The sequence below is a fragment of the Mobula hypostoma genome, chromosome 4 (genome assembly GCF_963921235.1).
Source record: "Mobula hypostoma chromosome 4, sMobHyp1.1, whole genome shotgun sequence".
Lineage (NCBI taxonomy): Eukaryota > Metazoa > Chordata > Chondrichthyes > Myliobatiformes > Myliobatidae > Mobula > Mobula hypostoma.
The window spans coordinates 158,954,034-158,970,613 of record NC_086100.1 but is presented as its reverse complement, the minus strand read 5'-3'; the positions used below and the strand labels follow the sequence as shown (position 1 = coordinate 158,970,613).

Here is a 16,580-nt window from a genome sequence, read left to right as displayed (position 1 = left end):
GCAGAGGCTGAGGGGATTAGAATACTCCTTCTCAAAAGTCTAAGGAAGGATATTGTGTTGCTTTGGTAATGTTTGTGCAATTTCTCTAAGGTCATGTATAATTCTAAGTATAATTTTTGAGTGTGAACAAAGTAAATGACTATTGTTCTGCATGGTGAAGCATTAAGTTAATTCAATCATCATATCCACTCAAAAGCTCATTCTTTGTAATTGACAGCAGTAATATTTAAAAAATATCTAAAAGTTTGGCTCTTCTCCAAAGACCAGGAAACTTCATATGACAATGTAGCCACATACCACAATAGCCAACATTTTTGAAAAGCATTTTTGCTTCTTCATCATTCTGAATTTTGGTAATCTCTCCTTGTAAGCGCTCTTCCTGTTCTTCCATTTTACAAAGAAAAGGGTTAATTATTTAGTCTGGATTTTCCGGATCACTCAAATCCTGAATTGATTCTGAAAATCCTTCTTCAGTGACTGCTCGTGTAAGCAGTACTCTTGCAAATCACCATCTGTGAAGGAGAGTGCCATACTTTCTATGCAGGGAAACTGAGAACATTCTTCTTCCAATGTTTAGCTTATATATTTCCAATTTTCTGCTAAAAGTGGACACTGAAGTTTTTGCCTGGATTAAATTGAAATACTCAGTTTCATATTTCAAATGTTCATTTTGTCATACAGATCGGCTAGGTATGCCACATCTCCACATAGAAATTCAATCTTGTTCCCCAAGCTCTGTCAACTTTGAGCGAAAATTCAACCGCAGTGTCAAAAAGATCAAAGAAACGTTTTAAGCAGCAGCCTCTTGACAGCCAATGAACTTCGGTGTGAAGAAGTAAGCATTCAAACTCTTCATCGTTATCTTGGCCTAACTAGCGAAATATTCTGCTATTTAATTGATGAGCTTTAATTTTGTTGATAGCAGATATTATAAGAGTCATGCTTGAAAAGAATCACTGGTTTTTGGCTGCGAGATGTTGATGATGAATTACACAATGGATTGCAAACAGACCTGGAATTCCTTTTTTTAATAAATGCCACTAAACCAGCATGGCGACCTATCATATATGGTGCTCCATCTGTTGCACAAGAAATCACGTTCCTAATCGGAATACTTTTATTCTCAATCTACATTTTGAACTCGTTGTAGGTCGATTCTCCGTTGATATTTGTTTTTCACTTTTTACAAAAGAGAATTGATGAAGACGATCACAACAGCGAAAATTACGTTGTAAGGGATTCAGATTGAAATCTGAATGTTGGTTGGGATAGAGCTGGTGTTCGTCAAGCTACCTTTATACTGTTCCAGTTAGCACAATTGACAAAGGTCTCATAATCCCCAAAGATGTTTCTTGACCACATATATGGGTCACTTTGAACCCCTCAAGAGGAATCTTTGAAGTTGGCAGGTGCACTGATTGGCCTTATTTCACCACTTGGTTCCGGCCTGTGCTGTATTGTTGTGCAACCTGTTTTTTGTAAATCTCTAAAGAAAGTTGAGAAGGTGAACTTGACTTACCAACTGTTAAATTGCATTAACTCATTCCATGCTGTGAGTCAAGGGAAACTGCTGGGCACCCTGGTTGCTAGTCTATGCTTCCTCAGTAGTGTCTAAAACAAGAGAAAATTCGCAGATTCTGGAAATCCAAGCAGCACCCAGAAAATGCTGGAGGAACTCAGCAGGCCAGGTAGCATCTATGGAAAAGAGTACAGTCAACATTTCAGGCTGAGACCATTTGGCAGGACTGGAGGAAAAAAAAAGCTGAGGAGTAGTTTTAAAAGGTGGGGGAAAGGGAGAGCGAAATACAAGGTAGGTGAAACCTGATCGTGGAGGGGTGAAGTAAAGAACTGGGAAGTTGATTGTGAAAAAGATACAGGGCTGGAGAGGGGAGGGTCTGGTAGAAGAGGACAGAAGACTATGTAGTAAGAAAAGGGGGAGGAACACCAGAGGGAGGCAATGTCTGTTTATTTGGATGATATTGTCAAGTTTCAGATGCGTTGTGACAAAGAGTGCTTAATGCCTGCAGAGCTATGGTTCTTCCTGCGCTCCAGTGCCTCATCCTTTTTTTGGAAGTCCCTGCCCTACAAACTGTCAGTCCTGTCTTGTGCCTCAAGTTAGGGCGCTACATGCTGTCTCTCCCCTTACGACTTCTATTTCCCCTAATGTCCCTTTATTACACCCATTGGGAATCACTGCACTATAGTGGTCCTGGGGAAAAAAAGGATTTTAATCCAGTGTGGAACAGGACAATTAAGAACACAACTTAAAATTGTAAACTAGGGAAACAGCAGATTATTCAGTGCACTAAGTTCTGCACCCACCATGTGTTGGTTGTGATAATTTTTCAACCTCTAATGCACTTTCCTGTTCGATTTCCTTAGAGTCAATGAGCATGGGTATGTTGAATTCAAATTCACCGATTTCAAATTTCAGACATTCCTGAATGATGAAGTTTCTCAGTCCCAAATAACACTGCTGCCTTGATTCTCCACCTATGGGGAAATACTCTTTTAGCATCTATACTGCCTCCAGGACAGGCTTTTGGGATTGGGAACCAAAAATACATTGAGGTCTTACCAAACGGTAATGAAATCTGTAATGGCAAAATTGAAGTACTAATGCCTTCATTACTATTTAGAGACTTGGTGAACTATGTTAAAATTCACAGCTCATGTGTGTGCTGACATGAATACTTAGTTTTCTAGACTTTTCAAGGGTAGAAGTTATTACTACATGTCTTGTGAACACAGAAATGTATCAACGTTTTTATTTCATTCAAAATTCTGTATTCTCTGAAAGGCTTGGTGAAATGTTTTTTTTAAAATCGTTGTTGTAAAATGAAAGAAAACCAGTTTGTTGAAGAACACTTGTTTGTTTTTATTTCCTCCACCATTCAGCCCTGCATTAAATGGTATTTAAACAAACCACAAGACAATGTCTGAAGTTTTAGCATCTCAAACAGGAGTAAGATTTGACCCAGAGAAAGAGGTTACCATGAAGGATCTATCATTGTGGGGTCCAGGGATCCAAGCAGCAATATTAATATTGCACACATGCTTTCAAATTTTTCTTCTGAATAGTTCAAAAAACTCCCACTTCTTCCTTGAGAGTCATTCTTCCTTACACAGATACAAAGGACTTGCATACATGATGCATTTTTAACGTACCAAGTAGTTACAAATCTGCTTTAGATTCAGTGAACATTCATTCCCATCATTATAAGTTAGAAGCTGAAACAAGCAGAGTAAAAATAGATCTGTCCTTTTAGAAACATTCAGAAATCATTAGATGCATTGCTTCAGATAACAACTTTTCTAGTCTTTTATTTTGCTTCTTTCCTTCAGTTATATCTCTTAACATTTATTGTTCTTGCTTGAACAAAATCACTCTTGCCATCTCCACTTCACGGTCTCACTCAGTTTATCATGGAAACCACCAATGTGCCTATACCAGCCTAATTATAGACACCAACCAGTGTCTACACATTAACTTCACACATAAAAGTTGCTGGTGAACGCAGCAGACCATGCAGCATCTCTAGGACTAACTGAAAGAAGAGCTAGTAAGAGATTTGAGAGGGGGAGGGGGAGGGGGAGATCCAAAATGATAGGAGAAGACACGAGGGGGAGGGATGGAGCCAAGAGCTGGACAGGTGATTGACAAAAGGGATATGAGAGGATCATGGGACAGGAGGCCCAGGGAGAAAGAAAAGGGGGAGGGGGGAAACTCAGAGGATGGGCAAGGGGTATAGTGAGAGGGACAGAGGGAGGAAAAAGAGAGAGAGAAAAAGAATGTATATAAATAAATAACGGATGGGGTACGAGGGGGAGGTGGGGCATTAGTGGAAGTTAGAGAAGTCAATGTTCATGCCATCAGGTTGGAGGCTACCCAGACGGAATATAAGGTGTTGTTCCTCCAGCCTGAGTGTGGCTTCATCTTTACAGTAGGGGAGGCTGCGGATAGACATATCAGAATGGGAATGGGACGTAGAATTAAAATGTGTGGGAGATCCTGCTTTCTCTGGCGGACAGAGCGTAGGTGTACAGTGAAACGATCTCCCAGTCTGAGTCGGGTCTTGCCAATATATAGAAGGCCACATCGGGAGCACCGGACGCAGTATATCACCCCAGCCGACTCACAGGTGAAATGTCGCCTCATCTGGAAGGACTGTCTGGGGCCCTGAATGGTGGTGAGGGAGGAAGTGTAAGGGCATGTGTAGCACTTGTTCCGCTTACAAGGATAAGTGACAGGAGGGAGATCGGTGGGGGAAACGAATGGACAAGGGAGTTGCGTAGGGAGTGATCCCTGCGGAAAGCAGAGGGGGGGGAGGGAAGAACGTGCTTAGTGATGGGATCCCATTGGAGGTGGTGGAAGTTACGGAGAATTATATATTGGACCCGGAGGCTGCTGCCTTGGTAAAATAGAGAACATAGTCAAAAACCACTTCCTCCCCAGGCATTCTCTCTTCCTCCTGCTAACTCCCATCAGGCAGAAGAAACAAAAGTCTGAAAGTCCATTCCACCAGCCTCAAGGATAGTTTCTATCCTGCTGTTATAGATCTATTGAATGGTCCCCTAAGTGAATAAGATGGAAACCATCAGCACAGGTTCACCACAAGGCTGTGTGCTTAGCGTCCTGCTCTACTTGCTTTATCCTTATGACTGAGGCTAAGTACAGCTTTAATGTCTTATTTAAATTTGCTGACGACACCACTATTGTTGGCCGAATCAAAGGTGGTAACGAATCAACTTATAGGAGGGATATTGAAAATCTGGCTGAATGATGCCACAACATTGTCAGCAAAACCAAAGAACTGACTACTGGAGAAAGAAGCCAGAAGTCCGTGAGCCAGTCCTTTTCAGAATTAGAGGTAGATAGAGGGTCAGCAACTTTAAATTCCATGTGTTATTATTTCATAGGCTCTGTCCTAAGCCTAGCATGTAACTGCAATTACAAATAAAACACAGCGGCACCTCTACTTTCTTAGAAGTTTGCGAAGATTCGGCATGTCATCTAAAACTTTGACAAATTTCTGTAAATGCAAGCTGGAGAGTCTATTGACATTATTGACATCATGGCCTGGTATGGGAACAGAAATGGCAGGAAAAGCCTAAAAACAATAGTGGATACAGCCCTGTCCATCATGGGTAAAACCCTCTCCACCATTGTGCACATCTAAAAAGAGCGCTGTTGCAGGAAAGCAGCATCTATCATGAAGGAGGTACAGGGGCCTCAGGACCCACACCACCAAGTTCAGGAACAGTCATTACCCCTCAACCATCAGGCTCTTAAACCAGAGGGTATAACTTTACTCACTTCATTCACCCCACAACCTATGTACTCACGTTCATCGGCTCTTCATCTCATGAACTTGGAATTTATTGCTTATTTATTTATTATTATTATTATAGAAATTTATTTTTTCTTAGCTCAAGCTGGTAAAGCCTAAGGTATGGGCATATTCAAGCATGCTCATTTCTCAATTGTTAGGAATTTTCAGACGATTCTAGTCGTGTTTAATATTGTGGCTTTCTGAAGATTTACATAGATATTGCTATGTACCCTTAATTTCTTAATACTTAGGGATGATACCAGTTGTAGGTACTGCTATCGGGACAATGTATAGCCTGTTTCTGTTCCAAAGTCTTTCAATTATGTGTGTATGGAATGACTATATCTACTAAGTAAGTTGTTCTTGCTTGTTTATCCTGTGTTATTATATCTGAACGGTTATAATGGGTTGTCCTATCTGTAAAAACGGATCAGTTGTAATATAATTTGTGGGAGTCTTACTCTAAAACTGGATCAAGCTTGTATTTATAGTAAGGTATGATTCCCTTTATGAGCATTATTATTTTTGTAGAGATATGCACAGTTGTCTTTTGCACATTGGATGTTTGTCCGTCTTGTATGTGTTTTTTTGTTGATTCTATTGTGTTTCTTTGTATTTACTGCAGATAGCCAGCAAGAAAAAGGATCACAGGGTAATATGTGGTGACATATATTGTATGTATTTTGATAATAAATTTACTTTGAACTGAATTCTTGACCTCACAATCTACCTCATTATGGCTCGCACCTTACTACCTTCTTACACTGCACTCACTCTGAAAACATGACACTTTGTTCTGTATTCTGTTATTGTTTTTCTTGCACTACCTCAATGAACTGTTGTCATGAAATGGGTGGTACACAAGTCAAGTTTTTCATTATACCTCAGTACATGTGACAATAATAAACTAATTTACCAATTTACCACTTTTCCAATTTTCCCATCATTATCATTGTTCAGTCATTTACAATTTGAGCTGATCTTCTATTCTTTTCTTTGAATACTCTTCCCCTTTACTCTCTTTAATAATTTTCTCCTTTATCTCTACAAAAGTTACTCTTCATGAAAACTTTCCATTTATGTATTAACTCCATGTCTTAAAAATATTCTAGAACATAAAACAGTACAGCACAGGAATAGGCCCTCTCACCTTAAATGCATGCCCTCCGTATTAGACAGTTCTACTCTGAGGAAAAAGATCATGCCCATCTACTCCATTTATGCCTCTCTTAATCTTATGTACCTCTATCAGATCTCCCCTCACCCTATGCCTCTCTGGAGAAAAGAAACTAAGTTTGTCTAGCCTCTCATTACAGCACATGCGTTCTAACCCAGGCAGCGTCCTGGTAAACCTCTATTGCTCCTTCCCGAAAGCCTCGACATCCTTCCTATAACGGGGTGACCAGGACTATATGTAATAATCCAGATTTGGCCTAGCTAGAGCTTTATAACGTTGCAACATAACTTTCTGACTTTTGAAAGTTCTTGCCCTTAACAGTGTACTGCCTCTCAACATTTAACCCATATGATATTTTCAGTAAGGGGCATGCCATTTTTCTATTGCAAGTTGTTCTTATTTTAACTTCCTCTCTATCTCCATTATTTCTTGCAATGATGAGGACAAAACCTGTTTTTCATGCAACTTTCAGTTCTTCTAACCTCTCTACCCTTCATAACCAATGGTTGGCCAACAAGTCACTTCTTTAGCTTTCTTTCCTCTAACATCTTCCTTAAAATTGCATACTTGATCTACATTTGTCTTCTTGTCATTTTTTTTTGTCTGTGAAATGCATTAGAATTGCCTTTTTTAAGACAGGATATAAATTCAAGCTATTTTCAATGCTGACAGTTTTTATTTTACATCCGAGTGAAGGAGAATTGCTTTGCTTTTGAAATGTTTGAGGTAAATTGGTAGTACAATAGATTATTGGTCATTTACCTCTGGGTGTAGCACTGACTAGTGAAAGATCCTGTTGCTTTCTGGCTCTAAAAGTCAGTGCCAGTTGAACCTAATATGGTTTTTCAGATTATTCTGGTTAAATGTGTTTATTAGAAACATTATTTTTCCCACTTAAGGTTTATGAACTAGAATGGAGAGATTAAATGCAAAAACTCTGGAAGTAATTGATTTCTGCACTTACAGTTCACTAAGATGGTTGAACTACAATTGCTTTTCTCATCTGTAATTATCTTGTGGTTGTATAGCAGTTTGAGGATGAGTTATTCTGACCTTGTACTGTACTTCAATATATTGTCAATGATAAATTGAACCTCAGTTGATTAATAGGTACAGAACGCTGATCTGATTGGTTTCTCAGAGTGTTGATCTTTGCTTCGCAAGTACTGAATGGAAAGTGATGAATTGGCTTTTGTTATTGCCACAATATATAAAAAAATGTCAGGGAAGCTTTGCCTTTGAGCTTTAGATGAAAGGACTTGTCATTACTGCTGACAGCTGAACTGTACCTTAATAGATTAAACTGTCAGGTTTTATTTACCACCTGGGCCTGAGAATTTTCTCTCATCAAGCTTTCTCATCTTGTAGCTACATGGATCAATATCTTTATCTGATGAAGAAAGCTATTCTCAATTCATGACTCCTGAAGTCTGGATACACCTGCTTTACAGCACTGCTGACGGCTAGTGTACCCAACAAAGGAACTTTCTGAAAAGAATTCCATCCTGAAATGGCTTAAAGAAAAAAAATTGAGGAAGTTGTAGTAAGGAGAACAAACAAATAGATAATTACACTTAAAACACATATAAGCTATATGTGTTGTATGTGTAATGGCCTGACAAACAGCTGCATAATTATTCTATGTGGTGTCAGACCAAGTAGATAAAGAGATGCAATATCTGAAAGGAGAAAAACATTGCACTTGAAAAAATGATATACTGATTCTGATTATTATATTTGATTTAATTCTGTTCATTGTTTTCATGTTTTCTATTTATTCCTGTTAATACTATGATGCACAATACTTCAACATCCTGTATTAGAGGCAGCTTTATAAAACCTCATCTTTTGATTATAAAAAAGTAATGATGTTGCCTTTATTTACTTCTTCAATATGGAAACATGATTTTTTTCCCTGAAACAAAAGGTTTAGTGGAGAAGGTTTGATAGAAAATCATAAGAAGGATGAAGTGTACTCAGCCCCCTGCTGTACTCACTATATACCCTTGATTGTGTAGCTAAGTTTCCATCGAACTCAATATATAAGTTTGCTGATGACATAACAATTGTAGGCCGTATCTCGGGTAATGATGAGTTTGAGTACAGAGAGGAAATTAAAAACCTGGTGGCATGGTGCGAAGACAATAACCTATCCCTCAACGTCAGCAAGATGAAGGAATTGGTTGTTGACTTCAGAAGGAGTAGTGACCGCACGACCCAATTTACATTGGTGGTGCGCAAGTGGAACAGGTCAAAAACTTTAAGTTCCTCGGGGTCAATATCATAAGTGATCTGAATTGGTCCAACCAAGCAGAGTCCAATGCCAAGAAGGCCCACCAGCGCCTTTACTTCCTGAGAAAGCAAAAGAAATTTGTCCTGTCCCCTAAAACCCTCAGTAATTTTTATAGATGCACCGTAGAAAGCATTCTTCTAGGGTGCGTCACAATCTGGTATGGAAGTTGTCTTGTCCAAGACCGGAAGAAGCTATAGAAGATTGTGAACACAGCCCAGCACTTCACACAAACCAATCTTCCGTCCTTGGATTCACTTTACACTGCATGCTGTCGAAGCAGTACTGCCAGGATAATCAAGGACACGACCCATCCAGCCAACACACTTTTCGTCCCTCTTCCCTCCGGGAGAAGGCTCAGGAGCTTGAAGACTCATACGGCCAGATTTGGGAACAGCTTCTTTCCAACTGTGATAAGACTGCTGAATGGCTCCTGACCTGGATCTGGGCCATACCCTCCAAATATCCGGACCTGCTTCTTGGTTTTTTTTGTACTACCTTACTTTCCCTTTTCTATTTTCTATTTATGATTTATAATTTAAATTTTTAATATTTACTATCGATTTGCAATCCAGGGAGCACAAAGCGCAGAATCAAATATCGCTGTGATGATTGTACGCTCTAGCATCAATTGTTTGGCGACAATAAAGTAAAGTTGTTTCAGGGACAAAGGGATTAATTACCTGAGGGAGCTTGTTCACATAATCCAGATAAATATGAGGAGCAACACACACAAAATGCTGGACGAACTCAGCAGGCCAGGCAGCATCTATGGAAAAGAGTGCAGTCAACGTTTCGGGCTGAGACCCTTCAGCAGGACTGGAGAAAAACAGCTGTGAGACCTCTGTCTTTGTTAAAATTCTTTTCCTCTAGTTTTATTTCAATGGCTTCCTTTACCAGGCAGTCCCGAAGCCATAGTAGTTTTGTTCCATTAAAGTCAATCCTGTGGCCATTGTGAATGTAATGTTCTGCTGCTACTGATTTCTGTGAAGGTCTCGCTCTAAGAACTGGAATTCAATGGTAAACAAGATGGGAGGGTGGAAACCTGATTGAATGAGGTCTAACCAATCAGGAGGGATGGACTGCAGGGGTATAAATACATCTGGACTATGCATGCCTGGGCATCAACCTCGATGAAGATGGCGGAGTTTGTCCTCAAAACGTCAGTTATAATCTATACCTGTACTCAGTTGGAAGCTCAAGAAGTGTTTATTCATCCTTACATATGACATTGGAAATTAACTCTGAACTCTGACGTCACGAACTGCAGTCATGTCGTGCTAACCACTGTGGCTCCCTTCTGTGTGATGGAAAGGAGGTGACTGATGATGCAACTGAAGATGGCTGGGCCTATGAACTTCTCAGGTGACATTCTGGACCTAGAATGTTTGGCTTGTACCAATCACACCCATCTTCCCTTGTACAAGGAATGACTCCAACTACTAGGTATTTCCCTTTGGTGCCCATTGACTATAGTTTTACCTGGGCCCCTTTGATTCTTTACTTGGTCAAATGCTGCCTTGGTATCAGAGTAGCTACTCTTACCCCACCTCTGGAATTCAGCTGTTTGGTCCATATTCAGATGTAGATAGTAAAAAGGGCTGGAATAGAGTGATTCTAGAGAAACCCAACAACATCAGTGAGAAAGTTATTGATATGGGAGTGCTATTTAATAGCACTATCAATAACAAGCTCTGTTACTTTACTGATTATTAAAAATAGACTAATTCAGTAGTGATTGAATGTCTTGCTTTTTGTGAACATGGCTAGGCAATTTTCCACATTGTCAGGTAGATAGAGCTTGGCTGGAGGCACTACTAGTTTTAGAACACGGGTCCTCAATATCATAGCTAGATTGTTGTCTAGTCCCATGGACTTTGCTCTGTCCAGTGGTCTCAGTCTTTCTTTGATATTGTATGAAGTGAATCAGATAATCTGGTGACTGCCTTCTATACCATTGGGAGTTTCAGAAAGAAGCTAATGTGGATGACCTTTTTGCCACTTCTGGGTAAACCTAGTGGTGGGTGCTTCAGTCGTGTCTTTAGGATTCACAAGCTGGGTCTTACCATCTTTGTGGATAGGCATGTTTTTGAAGCTACCTTCTCATGTTAGTTGTTGTCCATCACCAATCATGACTAGAATTGCTACAAGTGCAGAGCTTTGACCTAATTCTCTATTTGTGAGATTGCTTAGCTCTGCCTATTGCATGCTGAATTTGTTATTTACTTCACATGGTTCAGTGCTGCAGTTTCAGTAGGCAGGCACCTTGCTATTTTATGTATGCCTAGTCCTTCTACACTTCTCACTGAACCAGGGTTGCTTCTCTGGCTTTCTAGTTAAATAATGGTGGACTGAGGGATCTGATGGCAAGGGAGCATGAAGAGTCTGAGAGTTTATAGAGTTGTACAGTATAGAAGCAGGCTCTTTAGCCCATCGTGTACATGCTGTCCTGCTGTCCGTATACATGAACGCTATTTGCCCCCATTCGGACCATATTCTTCTATGCTTTGCCTATTTAATAATCTGTCTCTATGTTTCTTAAATATATTAATTGTATCTGATTGTACCGCTTCCTCTAGTAGTACCTTCTAGATATCAACCACTCCCTGTGTAAACAGAGACTTGCTCTTCAGATCCCCTTTAAAACTCCGTTCTCTCCTCTTAAGCATATTTTATCTTATTTTTGTCACCCCTACCATGGATAAAAGATATTGACTACCTACCTTATCAATGTCTCATAGTATCATATACTTCTTCGCTTTGGGTAAAACAAGCCCAACCTATTCAGTCTCTCCCCTCAAAATTTTCCCGTCCAGGCAACATCCAGATGAATTTCCTTTGCGCTGTCTCTAGAGCAATCACATCCTTCTTATAGTATACAACAGGAATTCTGCAGATGCTGGAAATTCAAGCAACACACATCAAACTTGCTGGTGAACGCAGCAGGCCAGGCAGCATCTGTAGGAAGAGGTGCAGTTGACGTTTCAGGCCGAGACCCTTCGTCAGGACTAACTGAAGGAAGAGTGAGTAAGGGATTTGAAAGTTAGAGGGGGAGGGGGAGATCTACAAATACTTCTGATAGTATGGTGACTAGAACTGTAGACAGTGTTCCAAATGAGGCCTAGTCAGTGTTTAGTAAAGTTGCAATGTTCTGTCCAACTCTTATGTTCTGTGCCGCAACCTTCTTTGCCATGCAGCTGACTTGTGATTTTCAGGAACTATGGTCTTGGACCTCTAGGTCTTTCTGTCAACATTCATCAGTGTCCTACCATGTACTTTAAATGTTGTACCCCTATTTAACTCCGCAAATCACATCACCTCAACTTAGCAGGACTGGATGCTGGAATCTGTCTCCATGAGGATTATGTAGTATGTACCTTTACTGATGATGTCGTGCATAGATTAATCTGCAAGAAGTAGCTTGTTGAGGGCGACGTTACATAGATTCATTCCTGGTGTTCATTGACTTTCACCAGTCGGGCAGCTATAAACCCAAGTCTTGGTCAGCAAGGTCATACTTCGTAATGGATATTGAAGTCCCCCACTCAGAGTGTATATTCTGTATCTAATCTGCTTTCACTTTTTATTCCAAGTGCTGTTCATCATGGAGGATCACTGGTCAGCAGCTGGCAGAAGACAGTAGGTGGTGATCAGGAGACTTCTCTGCCTATGTTTTACCTAATGCCATAAGATTTACAGGGATCTGGAGTTTACCAGGTCTGAAGTCACATCGGATCAAGTTAGGATGGCAAATTTACCTTCTTGACCCGAAATAAACTTTTAAGCGCTTGATTCTGATCCAGAAACTTACCCACTGATTTAATTCACTAATTTGCTATCATAGCCACAGTTTTACACAGTTGTATTTCACTGCTTACCACAAAATTCATAGAATAAGGAACGTAGACCAGTACAGCACAGGATGACACATGATGTCTGTGCTGAAATCAAAGCCAGATTAAACTTTATATCTTCTGCCAGCAAATGATCCATGTTCGTTGCTTGTTCATGCACTTGTCTAAATGCTTCTTAAATGCCACTATCATGTCTGTTTTCATCACCATCCCTGGAAGCACATTCCAGACACCTATCCCTCTGTGCAAAGAAAACTTCCTAGCATATCTTTGTTAAATTTACCCACTCTCAACTTAAAGATATGTTATGTCCTTTAGTCTTTGATATTTCTACCCTGGGAAAAAGGTAAGCCTAGGTTCCAGATGTATCCTCTGCAAAATAAAACATCAATCAATGGCTGACTGTTGTTCTACTTTTTTCCCCTGCAAACATGAATCATAAACTGTTTTGGAAATGAAGTTGATTTTCCAGAATTAACCGCAACTGCTGTACTCCCAAGACCACACAAAACAGCCAAATTATTATTGCTTTTTACTTGACCATTTTATTGTGGAAAAGGAATAACTTACTACAAAAATTATAAAAATGTAGCCCAACAATTAATATCTGAGCAGTGTATGCTAAATTCTGCGTAAAAAATCTTGTTAAAATGTACTGTAAATGCTGAAATCAAGGTAATAAGTTATCTAATATCTGCATCTGAAAAGCTTGCTGACAGATGGACATAAAGAAATATTTGCACATATAGCAGCACCTTATTACTGAATGTTTGATGTTGTTTAGGAACCAGTTGCCGGAAAGAGTTTATGTAGAGCAGTGCTCAACATACAATATAGAGACAAAGTTATCTTTTTTTCTGTAATGGAATATAGTTAGTGGCCATGGGACTAGAAGAACTCACAAAATCATCTTAGAATAGTGTCGAGGAATTTAACATGATTTATTCACTTCTGGCGTCTGGGTGCTAGCTAGGTAAATGCTTATTGTTCATCACTAAGTGCCTTGAGAAGATAGTGGTGAGCCATCTTCCTGAACCACTGCAATCCTTCTGGTGAAAGTGTTTCCACAGTGCTGTTGGGACTAATGTGGCAAGGGCAGGCCATACAGTCAGGATTGTATGTGACCTGGAGGGGAATCTGGTGTTGTTGTTCCCAAGCACTTGCTGCCATTGTCTTTCTTAATGGTAGAGGTCATGAGTTCAGGAGATTTGTAGGATAAACCTAGATAAATAACTGTAGTATACTCTAAAGATGATACATACAATGCACCTGTGGTAGGGAGAATGAATGTTTATGGTGTTGGATTGAATGCCAACTAAGTGGACCGCTTTTTTCTGGATGGTTTTGAGCTTCATGAGAGTTGTTGGTATTGCGCTCATTTAAGCAGGTGGAGAATGTTTCTTACTGTTGTCTAGTAGATGGTCACTGGTGTGCTCATGTAGCCATGGTATTTATATGGCTCGTCCAGTTGGGTGTCTGGTCAGCAGTGCTCTCCTACATTAGTGGTGAAGGTAGGTTAACTAAGCAGAACTGAAGATGACAATCTAAAGACGCGCAGATGCTTGGAATGTGAAATAAATAAAGAAAATTCTGTAAAAGCAGTAGGTCAGGTAGCATTTTTGCAAAGTGAAAGAAATTAATGTCTCAGGTCAAAGACACTTCATTCAGATGAAGGGTCTTTGACCTAAAACACTTTATTTAATTTTCCTCAGGTTTCAAAGGTATATTTAATGTCAGAGAAATGTATACAATATACATCCTGAAATGCTTTTTCTTTGCAACCATCCATGAAAACAGAGGAGTGCCCCCAAAGAATGAATGACAGTTAAATGACAGAACCCCAAAGTCCCCCCCCCGTGCGTAAGCGGCAGCAAGCAACGTTTCCCCCCTCCCCTCACCAGCAAAAAAAAGCATCGGCACCCAGCACTGAACACTCAAGCATGCAGCAAGCAACAGCAAAGACACAGACTTGCAGTACCCTAAAGACTACTCGTTCGACATACCACAGGCTTTCTCTCTCCCTAATAAGGGAGAAAGAGGTATCTCAGTTTCACAGCGAGAGGGCAAACATAACAAACAACTCACTGGTTTACAATGTTAAAAGTCTGTTGTGTTGCTTTTTCTGAGCCCTGTGCCCAAAGATCTCAGGTCTCTGGGCACGCAGCCTTAGATCTTCCGACTCCCACGACACACCAATCTCCTGCCAAGACACCTCGATTCTCCCTGTCTCCAGAGTCATGAAATCTCGGACCTCCAAAGGCAAGCGAAGCTCTCAGGCTGCACCCTTGGCATGTCGAATAACGGCCGGTCGTGAAGCCCCGAGAACGGGTCCCATTCCCGCAAAGAAGCATAGTCAGTGTGTAACTCTAGGTTAGGGTCTTCAAAAGAACCTTTAAAGGGAAAAAAAGAAATATTAGAGATGGAAATAGAGCTGTTTCTGAAGATGCAAGCAAAGGAGTCGCCAATAGGCTCCATTGACTCTCCTAAGCTCCTCCTCCTTATGTGACCGGCTGATTTTTCTAGTTTTTTAATTTCAACTGGAACTGTAGTTTACTATCTTGTTTGGGAATAGAAATTGCCCCTCTCCTACCTGCGGCTTAGAATGTGGTCCTGTGCTGGATTGGTGCTTGACTCCAACAATGTGTTGATTCACATAAAAATGCTATTAGTAAGCCAACCTAGCATAGTTTGTTCATATCTTCTTAAGATGTCCATGTCATGCAAAATTGTCAGTATCTGGCAGTGCTACCTAGATAAGCTTACTGAGTTATACTTTTTGGGCTAGTAATAGTTGGCAACAGCAGAGACACTCTATATTTAGCTTCAATGTTCCTGGGCTGAAAAAGAGAAATATCAGCCTAATTTCCCATTCTTGACTCTGGAAGGTAGACAGATGTGGAGATCAGATGGAATAGTTTAGTTCGACTTAGAAAGAGAGGAGAAAGACATAAGACAAAGGAATAGAATTAGGCCATTCAGCTCATTGAATCTGCTCTGCCATTCCATCATGGCTGATTTATTATCCCTCCCAACCCCGTTCTCCTACCTTCTCCTCATAACCTTTAAGTATACCCAATTTCTTGACTTCCACAGTCGTCCGTGGAAATGAATTCCACAGGTTCACAATCCTCTGTCTAAAGAAATTTCTCCTCACTTCTGTTGTAAATGGACTTCCCTCTAAGTTGAGGGTCTGCCCTCTGGTCCAAGACTCCCCCACTACAGGAGACCTCCTCTCCACATCCACTCTACCTAGGCCTCTCAAAATACCAACAAATGTTAATCCATTCATTCCCAGAATTATTCTCGTGAACCTCCTTTGGACCCTCTCCAACGGCAGCACATCTTCTCTTAGATAAGGGGCCCAAAACTACTCACGATACTTCAAGTACCATCTGTCCAATGCCTTTATAAAGCCTCAGCATTACATCCTTGCTTCTATGTTCTAGTCCTCTCAAAATGAATACTAATGTTGTACTTGCCTTTCTTACCACCGACTCTACCTGGAAGTTAACCTTTAGGGAATCATGCACGAGGACACTCAAGTCGCTTTGCTCTTCTGGTTGTTAAATTTTCACCCCATTTAGAAAATAATCTGTGCCTTTATTCCTTCTACCAAAGTGCATGACCATACATTTCCCTACACTATATTCCATTTGTCACTTCTTTGCCCATTCTCCTCATCTGTCCAAGTCCTTCTGCAGACTCCCTGCTTCCTCAACACTACCTGCCCCTTCACCTACTGTATCTTTGTATCGTCTGCAAACTTGCCCATAAAGCCACCAGTTCTTTCATCCAAATCACTGACATATAATGAGAAAAAGAAACAATCCCATCATCAACCCCTGCGGAACACAACTAGTTACTGGCAGCCAACCAGAAAAGAGCTCCTTTATTCCTACTTTTTGCCTACTGCCAGTCAAAGGCCT

The 16,580-nt window shown here is 40.4% G+C and overlaps 1 protein-coding gene and 1 long non-coding RNA gene across 5 annotated transcripts in view; one reads left to right on the top strand and one right to left on the bottom strand.

Moving 5' to 3' along the window:
* Positions 1 to 16,580, top strand: part of gstcd (glutathione S-transferase, C-terminal domain containing) — a 222,097-nt gene that overhangs the window by 105,680 nt on the left and 99,837 nt on the right. The window lies entirely within an intron of this gene.
* Positions 14,593 to 16,580, bottom strand: part of LOC134345715 (uncharacterized) — an 81,273-nt gene continuing 79,285 nt past the window's right edge. Inside the window, exon 3 of the long non-coding RNA XR_010017753.1 lies at positions 14,593 to 15,044. This is a non-coding gene — a long non-coding RNA (uncharacterized LOC134345715). The remainder of the gene's footprint in view (positions 15,045 to 16,580) is intronic.